This window comes from Lepeophtheirus salmonis, chromosome 2, assembly GCF_016086655.4.
Source record: "Lepeophtheirus salmonis chromosome 2, UVic_Lsal_1.4, whole genome shotgun sequence".
Taxonomy (NCBI): domain Eukaryota; kingdom Metazoa; phylum Arthropoda; class Copepoda; order Siphonostomatoida; family Caligidae; genus Lepeophtheirus; species Lepeophtheirus salmonis.
Genome location: NC_052132.2, coordinates 35,397,104 through 35,409,583, shown reverse-complemented (window position 1 = coordinate 35,409,583; position 12,480 = coordinate 35,397,104).

The following is a 12,480-nucleotide window of genomic DNA, read 5'->3' as shown; positions in this document are numbered from 1 at the left end:
ATCGATATATTTTTTTTTGTGCAAAGATTTGAATTTAATCAAGAAGATCATCAACCTATTTTACTCATTGCTTTTTGCAATTATCCACAGGATATCTATGTAAATCCATAAGAATATTTATCCTATGATATCTTTTTCTACCTCTCAGCCTTTTCACTAAAAGAAAACAGAAAAAGGCCAGAAATTGTATTGTTTTTTATTGTGAGAATACGTTCAAATTTAGCAACAAGAACAATAAAATTTTAGAGGCAGAATAGAAGAAAAATTGACAAATTATATTTTCACGATTTATTTAATATTTTAAGAAGATAACTTCCATTTTGACTCGTTAGAGATGTTTCGTTGGACAGCATTTTGAGTGAATTTATATCATTTGGACAGTAATATAAATGTTTAAACACTTTATTTCAAGTAAATATTCAATGTGTACTCAACTTTTCATTGAATGAATAGCATAAAGGAAGCTGGTATTATAAAATAATTAAATGATAGATTTGGAGTGGACCATTTGGCTTTTCTGACAACTTTTTATCAATGCCAAATTTGACAAATATTTTTTTTTTTAGAATTGACAAAAAACTATTTTTTTTTTACAAGAGATATTATTTATCTTTTTTCCTCAGAAATTATGTCATTTAAAAAATTTAAACAAGAGATTTTGTTTATTGGGATAGCTATAAATATTCTGCAAAATTGGAGAGCCAATGGTCCCTTGCCTCATATGGTTCCGGCACCACTGGGCCTCATACAACCCTACTATACGTAGCATTGTAGACATTTTCATGAACTTTGAGTGATTCAAAAATAACCTGTCTCGAACACGTTCGCATGAAGTGTGTGGAGGAGAGGAGGAAGAGAATTACCCGTAGAAGGAAAAACAAGGAGGGTGGAGGGGGATATCTAAATCCTTAAGTGTTTATGTCACACCGTGAAATGAACAAATTAACAACGTCTCTCACTGAATTTTAATTTAATTTGATTAACACTATGGATGTTGTTGGATGTATGCGGTTAAATGAGAGAAGTTCCTTTGACTTATCACCCCTCTTCTATTCATCTTATTCCTTGTGTTTGGTGTATTTGATTCACTCCTCAAAGAGAATGGAAGAAAAACAGTTCATATTTCATACCAAATATTTAACAAAGTATCTGAGTAATTACATTAAATGAATCACGAATAATAATGATATGAATTATGTACTGGGAACGATTTTTGTTTCTAGCTCAATTACTCGGAGTTTCTTTACATATTCAAAACGACGACTCTAGGTAAAATTGTAGATTAAGGCTTTAGTCATTGTTCTAAGGGAGGAAAAAAAAGTTTGGACGTATAATTTTACCTACGCACGTCCTTGTGTGAATCTTCTTTTATGCTATGGTGACCAATCATTCTCTTTTGCCCGTGCATGTGCTCTTCTTACACACTTTTCGAAGCGTCCCGAGATTTACGGGGTTAGGTAGCAAAATACGGACTGTTCATTTGTGTTAATTTTTAATTAATATAGGAAGGTTTTACTTGAACCATGATGGCAAGACGTGCCTTTTTAAGATCTTTAAGAAATCAGCAACAATTAGTGGTTTGCCTGTTGGAAAACAAATTGTCAATATTTTGTCACCTTTTGAGGCTATGATAAAAAGCATCATCAATGAAGCAGGATGTCTCGTCTTGGAGACTTCCAAAAGGATTCTAGGGATATTTTCAAAGGAAACAACCCCATCATTGAGTTTGTCGATGGCAGGATCCATAGTGAGTAAATTCAAATAAATATGGATTAAGTTCCATCAAATGCTTTACAAATTTTAAAAAAAACCTACGCTGTTGACGAATTAGTTGTTTTCTTATGCGAATAGGAACGTCTCATTACTGTAAAATATGATCCATTCACCATTGCGTTTGAGGTAATTTGTTATCTTCTTGAAGCTTCCAAACGGAAATCCATTTGATTTTGAGCTATCAACATACCTCAAAGATCTCCTTCTATCCCATTGGACAGCTTCAGAGACTCTAGACTTGCTCACCTACACCTTCCTGGCAAACTTTGACATGCTCATTGTTGGATTGACCTCAAACGCATGTTAAGCAGCCTTTGAGGTCAATTTTATTGTTGGGCCACTTCTAGGTCCCTTAGGCTTTACTCCCCCCTCTACAATATGGCAATTTCTAACTTTTTTGATTCCATTTTAAGTAATAATTAACTTATAACAATGTTAGACTACTATTTGTAAGCAAAGAAATCTAGCTTTAGGTCATGTAAACGGAAAAATTTGAAATGAACTTTACAAAACCTCTTAAATCGTCAAATATAAGTGGCCAAAGACTTTTCCGATGGCCGTGTAGTATTTACGACCAAAAAAATGCAAGAATGTTGTTCAATTCTTGTTATTTCTTTATTTTTTTACATGTGCCTTTTTTGCATGTATCCATGAATCAGATCCAATTTCAAACTATAATATGTTTGTCCAAATTATATTACGATATTTTTATTATTATTGTTTTTGTTTTTTTGGGAACATAATCATATTTTTCTATAGGTACATGATAGGTAGGGTATATTGAATAATATTACCCCTTTATATACATAGTAGTGATAGGACAATTCTAAAATTAATAAATGCCCAATTCTTTAAAATTTTAAATAATTGCTTGATTTATGGTGTTTTTTTGAAAAAAATTCCAAAAATTAGAACTTTTTCAAAAAAAAAATAAGAAATTAAATTTTTTGGATAACAATTTCAAAAACCCATGGCTATTTAAAAAATTCACAACTATTCACATAAAAATTAAATTATTTAAAAAAATAACAAATCCATTTTTATTAAAATAAGACTAATTTTTTTTTTTTTAAATATAGAATATTAAATGATTTTTTTAAAAAAAAATCATTTAATCTCAAGTTGTTCTTAAAGAAATTGTTTTTGGAAAATGTAAATTAAAAATAAAGGTTTGTGTAAAAAAAATTTTTTGGAGAAAAATTTCAAAAATACACAGAAAATTAAATTCTTTGGAAAAAAAAAAATTGTAAAGTCAAATTCAAATATTAAACTTCGTTTTTTTTGTTTTTTTCATAACTTGGAAAAATAATAAATGTTTAAATACAGGTAATAAATAAAATTGCAATTATAAATTAAACATTATTTTTCCAATGCCGATCCGAATTCCAGACAAAAAAAACGATTTTCCAATCCTGATTAATCGTCCCATCACTAAATATTACCTCTGTATCTATGTAACTAGGTAAGTATGTACAACTCAAAAAGTACCATTTTGACTCTTTTTTACACATGTCGCATCTTGATATATGATGATTCTAAACTTCTGTTTCTTGCATTCCACCACGTTGAAGTCTCTTTTTTTTTCTTCTTTTTTTTACTTTATTACTTATTATTATTATTGTTATCATTATTGGCGTCTCATTTGTTGTAGGAGAACCCTACTTTTTATCAAACAGAGAGGAAGACTACTACATTGTTACATCTAGCCAAAAAGGTTACGAAAAATATAATAAATATTTTTATTTTTTTGTCAAATCGTGCTTTATTTAAACTCAGAAAACCCGTGGTGTTAATTATTTTTGCAATAATGTGTAAGCTTGAAATAGCATGGTAAATAAATCAATGAGAAGCTACCATACATACATTTACAGACGTCCAATACAAGTTGAAAATTTGTATTGAACTAAAATATGAAATGAAACTTTTCAACAGAGTATTACGAGTGTCGTTTGACAAGTCCGTGCAAAGTCCGAGAAATGACACTATCGGAGCGTATTGAGGTAATTTTTAGTTAGTAGCATTTTTTTTTGGAAGAACACAGACCAACTTTCTCAAGTTGGAACCCTAGATCTACTAATTTTGCGACTACAACTTCTGGCCCAATCGTGGGCATTTACCTTGCAGCTCGGCGGCTTTCAAACGGTCCAATAACGATGAATAATAAGGACCTGTAATAGTTTTACCCTTTTCCAGATAGTCGAAAGGGATTATTCCTAGCGAATCTAAAAAGACAGTCCCCATAATCTTTCCGGGCGATTCTTCGATTTAAAAAAATACCAAATCATTAGAAATGCACTGATCTGGCTGAAAGTAGGCGTTCGTTCTTCAAAGAGATGCTATTAACTATGCATAACAGACAGAGGAGGAGAGTAGCTTATCTGTCATGACGTTTTATTAGATCAGCTGTAAGCTGCTGAGAAGGGAAGGAAATTACTTCCACGTCGATCTTCAATTACACGTAAATAAGGACGAACACAAGACTAGCTATGAGAAAAATTATTATAAACACAAATACCATTAATCTAAATCTACTCAAAGCGAGAATTTACACTAATAACTACCAACATATCCTCATATACGTTGGTAGTTTTCTCTACGTCTTTCATGTGTACCACACTTAAGAATCAAAGAAACTAAAATAAGAACAGCGTTAGAAAATAAAAGACCTGCTCAAGTTGCAACTACAAAAAGTCTCTCATGCTTTCTCCAGGGCGTCCACAGGGGTGGCGGAAGGGTCTATAGCCTCCCAAACTTTTGGAATTTTTTCTATTTAACAGAAAAAAAAATTCATCATTCCGGCAAGTTATGCAACAAACCAAAAAAATTAATTTTTTTGTCAATAGCTATGGATTTTGGAAAAAAAATTTCCAAAAAAGTTATTATTTCGAATTGTTTCAAAAATAAATTAATTTGTGTGAGAGGTTGTGGATATTTGTACTTTTTTTAAATTTTTTTTGGAAAAATTTAATATTTGAAATTTTTTTCCAAAAATTTAATTTCTATGAAAGGTTGTAGACTTTTTTCCAAAATATTTATTATTTGAAAATGTTTTCCAAAAATTTTAAAGTTTGAATTTTTTTTCCAAAAATTTTATTTTCTGTCTGTACTTATAGATTTTGATTTTTTTTTTTTCCCAATAATATAATTTGTATGAAAAGTTGTCGATTTTTGAATCTTTTTTCCAAAATATTTATAATTTGAAAAAAATTTCCAAAAATTTAAATATTTGAATGTTTTTCCAAAAAATTTATTTTCTGTCTGTACCTATAGATTTTTAATTTTTTTTCCAAAAAACTTCATTTTTAAAATTTTTTTCTATTAAAATTAATCTTTCAAATTTTTTTCTCAAAAATTTAATTCTTTGTGGATCGGTATGCATTTTTGAATTTTTTGGATTTTCTTTGAAAAAAAATCCAAAAACCTAGCCCCTTAAAATAATCCCGCTGACAGTTTTTTCACATTTTATACAACTCTACGGTAAAAAACTTATTTAGCGAGAGAGGAAAAAAAGAGATGAAAAAAAATTCAAAAATAAAATAGTTATTTAATGAAGAGTAAGACTATAATAACAACAAAACTAACTGAGCAAGTGCCATAGAAATAATAATAAAGGCCATATTGTTCAAAAAATGAAAAAAGAAAAAAAATTGTATGACTTTTCTACATAGGTATGTACTAGTGTTGGTTTCGGTCTGAAAATCATAGACCGGACTGAGCCTGTTATGATTTTTAATGTAAGGAACTAATTCGGTCTAGATCCCGGTCCCATAAGAAAAATTCGATTAGGATCGGCCTTATATAAAATTGGTCTGGATCAGTCTTATTTATAATTCGGTTAATGACGTCAATTGTGTTTCAAAATCGTAAAGATGGATCTACAATAACGTAATATGAAACTAAAAATGTTGCATTAATCAATTTTAACCTGCTTATTAATCAAAAGTAAATAGGACAACGTCAGTCTAAAGAACATATGTCTATACCGGTAGTTGCATAAATACGCGGACCATTTGTGGCAAATAATTAAATGTGTAATAAAATTCGTAAGGCGTATTTTTTTGAGAATTATAAAATAGATAATTTATTATCGTATAAAATTTAATATAATTACTGAATGTAATCGCCATCAGCTGCTATGAAACCCTCCAAGTGCCTGCTGGAAGGCCTATTTGTGCAAATAATTAAATGTGTAATAACACATTGATGATGTAATGGTCTTCCATGGCTACCTATTGCTCATTGACACTGGACTTCAATGAGTCCAAATTCGGGTGGAGGGTAGCACAGGCCTTCTCCTCAATTTGCCACCACACACTGTAGTCAAGGGGATTCATATCAGGTGATTGAGGTGGTCAAATGTTTTTGTGAAGGCCTCCTTCACCTCATCCACATTGATTTTCCGTGGTCTGCCGGTCCGAACACCTTCCTTCAGACCTTTTCCCTCCTTGACAAGCTTCTGGACCTTGAACACAGTAGTCCTGGATAGTCCAGTGTCCTTGATTATCTTCTTGACAGACCTACCGGCGCGGAGGAGAGTGGCAACCATTTGACGCTTGGCATCGTCATTCATCGTAAACGACTTTGTTTGATGCGAGTAAGAAAAACTAAAACAAAGATACAAATATACAGTTTGATATTTAAGCTGTTTTCAAAAATCCACAACTATTCACAAAAAATAAAATTTCTTGCAAAAAAATTTCAAAAACATGGGGTTATTCTAAAATATCAATTTTTTGGAAAGATCATTCCAAAATCTACAGCTGTTCACAAAAAATATAATTTTTTGCAAAAAACTTATTAATATTAAATTTTATGGAAAAAAAAAATCAGGTATATTAATTTTTTTGAGAAAAATTTCAAAAATACAAAGTTATGGACAAAAAATTAAATTCTTTGAAAAAAAAAATTAGAAAAATTAAATTTCAAATATTAAATTTCGTTAGACCATCATGTCATCAGGCCTGCAGATTTTGACAAAACACGCAACCACTCATAGTCTATGACGTTACTATTACTAGAATGTTCAATTTAATTTATTATCCGTCTGTTGGGAAAGAAAAACAGATTTTAAAAAAACACGTAACCACTAATACAATATGACGTCACTAATAAAAGAGCCGTGGAAGTCAAGCATGAGTTGTACACGAATTATGGTATAACCTTAGATTTAAGCAATAAATAGTTCATACCAGTAATATATAAGAATCAGAATCAAAAATTATTTTCCCAATCCCAATTAATCGTCCCATCACTAATTAAGCCCAAAAAGATCGCTCCGCGATTTGAAAACCATTATATTTCGTTCTATGGTTTGAGATCGCCGCCCTCTTAAAATTGATATAGAAAAAAAAAATAATAAACCGAACCGAAAAACATATTCGATCTTGGACTGAGTCTCAACACTAATATTTAGTGTGTGCCATGGCTTGAAGAATGAATGAACTCAAAGAATGGAGGTACTCCTCTCCTTTTCTTACTCCACTGAATTGCAATTCATTTTCTTAAAGGGATTTTAATGTAATACTTTCCAAATTTATATTGAAACGAGTTTGTTTTTTATATATGTATGTAGGGAAGGCCGGGGACAGTTGCAACAGGGGCACTGTTATTGAGGTGGGAAGAAATCAAAATGATTTTTTGTCAAGTTTACTTCGAATACTTTGGAATAAAATTGATTCCCAGGTGTCAAATCAGTATTTTGAGGATCATTATTTTCATAATGCTACAGTAAGTTTTTCATTTTTCTAGCTCTAATTTGTATCATATTTTGAAGAATTCATCGAGTTGTTAGAGTTGATATAATTTTATTAAAACTTACTCATTGAAGAGAGATTTGGGATATTATAGGGCTCACTACAAAGAGGACGTTTGCTTGTATTTACCTCCATTTATTTATTCACTTTTTATTTCACATAATCATACATCATATCAATCAATTTTTTTAGCAGAGATGGGTCCTGAAGAGGCTTCTGGAAGTCAATTTATCCGCTCTTTCAGGGGATAAGTTCAAAAAAAAAAATATTATTAGTAATCATTTTATAAGGTGTTGATGCTATAAAAACAATACCCATAACCCCTCCATCCCCCCTCCCATAAACCCCCCTATCTATAATAATGATCCGTGATCCATTATATCAATCGAATTATATTTTAGCTACTTTTGTAATACATTATAACTAACTAATTCTATATCACCAAAATTTTTAGCTATTTAGTCATATTTTATTACATTTCTAACTCAAAATCGTTATTTTTGAACTCTTGTCCCTTGACTAAGAGTCCTCACAATACATTTCAAGCCATTGCTTAGCAGGAATGGTATTTTTGCCTCCATCAAGAAGCAGTGTACAATTAAGATACGAAATTTTTTTGACCCATTGTTTTGTAAATAAAAAAAGTAGCATCACACTCTCCTGGAATAACTCACAAACTAAAGAATAGATTGACTTGAAGTTTTGATTGTTGTCTTTTGAAGAGGTCCATGAAAATGAGGTGAATTAAAAAATAATCGCACCATCTATGTGTGATGTCCAGGACTGGTCATCCCATGACTTATAATGCTACGTTGTGCTAAAATTTGGCGAATCTAAGTCATACCAGGTTGGATTAATTGAGTTAAAAACAAAAAGTCTGGCAACTATAGCGGTCTCCCCTACCACTGTTGTATGTATACATTTTGGAGACCAAAAATAATAAGAAAAAAACGACCACGATAATAATAACAATAACTTTGTACGTGTTAATTTATATAGGTATATATATTTTTTAGTTTATGGCCTAAAATAGATTTTGAATGATGAAAAAACAATCAAGAACGAAAAAATATATTTATTTATTTTTTCCATTGCAGGTGAGGATGATGAATTCATTAAAAAAAAATTCTCGGATAAATTAGTCATAAGTGGTTCACGAATTTTGGCTTTAACTCCCCCCCCCTCGTTTCTTCACACTTAACTATGAGTGTATACACTTAAATAGTTATGGCAATGACTGAGTGAGTCTGACTACTCCATAAGAGAGGGGGGAGTAGTAGAGATGAAGGTGATAAATGGCCGTGATGAGATTCAATCCTTAAATGATGACAGACTAGTGATGAAAAATACAAAAGTTTGAGTTTTGATTCACAACAGTTAAATAATGTAATTACACATTGATTTGTAATATTCAAGGCATTTATTAGCGTGCAAGTTTGTTGTTGTTGTTGTTGACAATCTAAACAGTGTTGCTCTTGTATTTTTACTTATTTTTGAAAGATGTTATCACCATTCTTTTTTTTTAAGGATAAAAAATTTAAATTTAAAATAACCCTAGTGTGTGAAAAACAATTGTAATTCCTTAATTTTGTCCTTGCTAGATACTAAAAGCAGGAGTAGGCTTTATTTTTGTAATTTTTTGTGAACATCTGTGGATTTTGGATTTTTTCCCCAAGAAAATCCTTTTTTTATGAATAGCTATAAGACTCGTTCTAAGTAAGAATAGACTAGACTAAACCGAATAAATACGGACTGGCACAAAATGACTCTCTAATAATATTCAAATTGATAGGGTTACTATATTAATTTTCGGGTTTCTTTTTACATATGGAATTTTCTTAATACCTACAGCCCTTATACATACGAGGGTCGTTTGAAAAGTATGAGCAAAGTCCACGAGAGGGCACTACTGGAGCGTATCGAGGTTATGTTTAGTTAGAAACATTTCTTGGAAGAACACACACAAACTTTCAGCTAGATGGGTCCATTTCTTGCGGCTTAGCATTTGCTAGAATCGAGGAATTGGCCGTAAAGATTATGGTGACTGACTTTTGGATTCCCAAGGAATAATCCTCAGGTACAGAGTCTCCATAATCTTTATCAAGCTTATTTTTAGTTTCCTGAGGCAAAATTATTATTCGTGTGTTTATTGAAAATCACTCCACTACGAATGCAAAACAAAAGAGATTCCAAGAGATGCTACAAACTAAGCATAACCTCGATACGCACCAGTAATGCTATCTCTCTCGAACCTTGTACGGGCTTTTCAAATGTATATAAACTATACAAGTGTATTCGAGTCGGATTTTTTTATTGTAACTTGAACCAAATGGCTTGATTATATTGCATAATCGAATCCTCAGGATTAACTTAAAGCACTTCAATTCCAATTTTGATTCTAGGTTCTTATAACCTAGGTGAATGGATGGTCATTAAAATCATCTTTTATTTCTAAGAAATAAAAATATTAAGTTCATTGAAAATCACTCAAAATTGAAGATTTTTTTTTTTTCTTATAAAATATTTTTGAATGGTTGGTTAGAAATGGAGATTTTGTAAAAATTTAATGTAACTCTGAGACTTATGTTGAGGATGCTTATAAAAGATGATTTATTTTCTACAAATTATATAACACCTTTAAAATTGTCTTTCAAGTTTTTTGTAATACTGGAAGAGCATTAATGAGAAACTCGCAATTTTTCATTTGAATGATACGTTGATTATATATTGGCAATTGCATCCATGAAGTCATATATTAAATATAGTACCTATGGCTTCTTTTTTGTTTTCTTTTGTGTGTGTATTCCTTGAATTAGTCAGATGGAGTTTCACTGATTAAGTATAAGTAAACATTATAGTATTATAATTATACCATCTGACCTAGGAATATTCTATGAAGTTCCTATAAATAAAGTATATTTCCTCTCTAGGAACAACAGGGGAACGAACCTACGCATATTGAGTTCAAAATATTATTCTGACGACCGCGTTGTCTATTGAGCTACGTCGTTCCATAAACGAATTATAAGGTTAATAACGAGTTCAGAATACTTGAGTCAAGTCGTTTAAGCTTTACAATGTGACTCAAGTCACAAGAGAAAATGATTATTCGATGTGTCTGCCGTTGGCGTTGATGACATTGTCGAGGCGGGTCCGGAAGGAGGAGCAGGCCTAGACGACGTGTACGAGATTTACCTTGGCACAGTAGCTCTCGATTGGTTTCTTAAGGTCGGCCAAACTGCTATGGGGCCTCGAGCAGACTTTTTTCTCTAACTCTCCCTAAAATAAGTAGTCAATAGCGTTCAAATCGGGAGTCGAAAGGGCAAGTCTACGGGCACCAGAAGTTGACATTTTCATTGACTTTACGTTATTATAGGTTCAGTGATTTAATATTTTCCCGTCCTTGTCTTTTTACTAACTACATAAAGCACTATACAATTTGCTTCATAATAAATAACAAGGCGTTTTTCCCTTATTGCACTCTATGAGTCCTAAATTGGAGCATATTGACTCTACTTGGTCCAATCATCTACAAGGTACGTAATGTCAATAATCCCTATCACGTTCGTATTAATTGTTATTTGACAGCTCTCATATATATATATACATATATGAGCCATAAATGGCCCATATATAGATTTTTATACGTAAGACTATATAAGTAAGTATTGAAAGTTTGAAAATAAAGGTACGATTTTATACAAAGTATGTGTTTATCTTAGACTGTTCCGTTTTTGGGTTAGTTTTTTTTTTGTTTTGCTTTTTTCCCCTAGAGCACAAACACAACGAAAATGACTTTGGTACAGGTTGAGACATTTCAGTGGAATTTTGGTGGTGGTGCTACAGAAACTATTTATATATTCAACAAAGGTTAAATTTTATCCATCGACTTTTTTGATAGCTCTCTGGATAGTCGTGTGTGAAACCCCTCTTGCATGGGCCCCATTGACTTGAGGGGTTTGGCCTGGGTTGTTTTCTTTAACACCTCTGGGTCCAGTTTGGCCTTGGAGGTCGAACGAAAATTCGTCGATCCAGTTTAAGTCTCATTTTCTCGACTTGTACGTAAGCTCAGATTAGTTCAATTTTGTAACTAATTGTTTCTGCTTTAAAATATCGAGATATGAATTAATTTCAATCACTCAACCTTCATTAATTATTAATATTTATAAATATCTTAGATACTAACATACATATATGTAGGTATTTGGAAAGGTAAAAATGACACCTTTTTAACTAAAAAACCCCTTCCTCAAGTTAAAATTGAATTTACCATGGCAAAAATGAATTGAGATCCCCCAAACTTTGCCAAAGCCAGTTTTGTATTGTCCTCAGCAGAAATGTTCTCTGAGCAGAGGGGCAGGAGCATGAACCCGAAAACGGCACTGCCTAATGTACCTACCATTTATGTTCCTCCACACCCCATCACTCAAAGCTAATAATAATATTATAAAGATCTTCTCTTTCTATCTCTTTTTAAATTACATTGGGTGACAATGAGGCATTACTCCACACTTTAAAAAAAGGCTGCTTTGATTCCTCACTCTTTTTATTTTTCGTCATACGTATATGGCAAGAAGATTTTTTTATTTTTCTAATGCAATTAAAAATTGATTTTCCATATTTAAAAGAATTAATGAAATGGTGAAATTCTAGTTTAGATGATGATGATTTGAAGACTTGTCCAGATATTTAAGAATGATAAACATACTTTTTATTTTGGAATAAAGCATTTGGCTGTAGTGATGCAAGGATTGTCTTTGATGTCAGTCGTCTTGGAAGGGCCTAAATGTAGTTCAACTTATGTAAAAAAAAAAAAAAAAACAGTTATTTCATTCAGATTTATGAAAATGGACTTTTATAAAATAAACTGTCAAAAATATATAGTATACTAAAAAAAAAAATCCTGTCTAAATTATTTTGTATATATTATATTTTTTAAGAACTAATGATCATT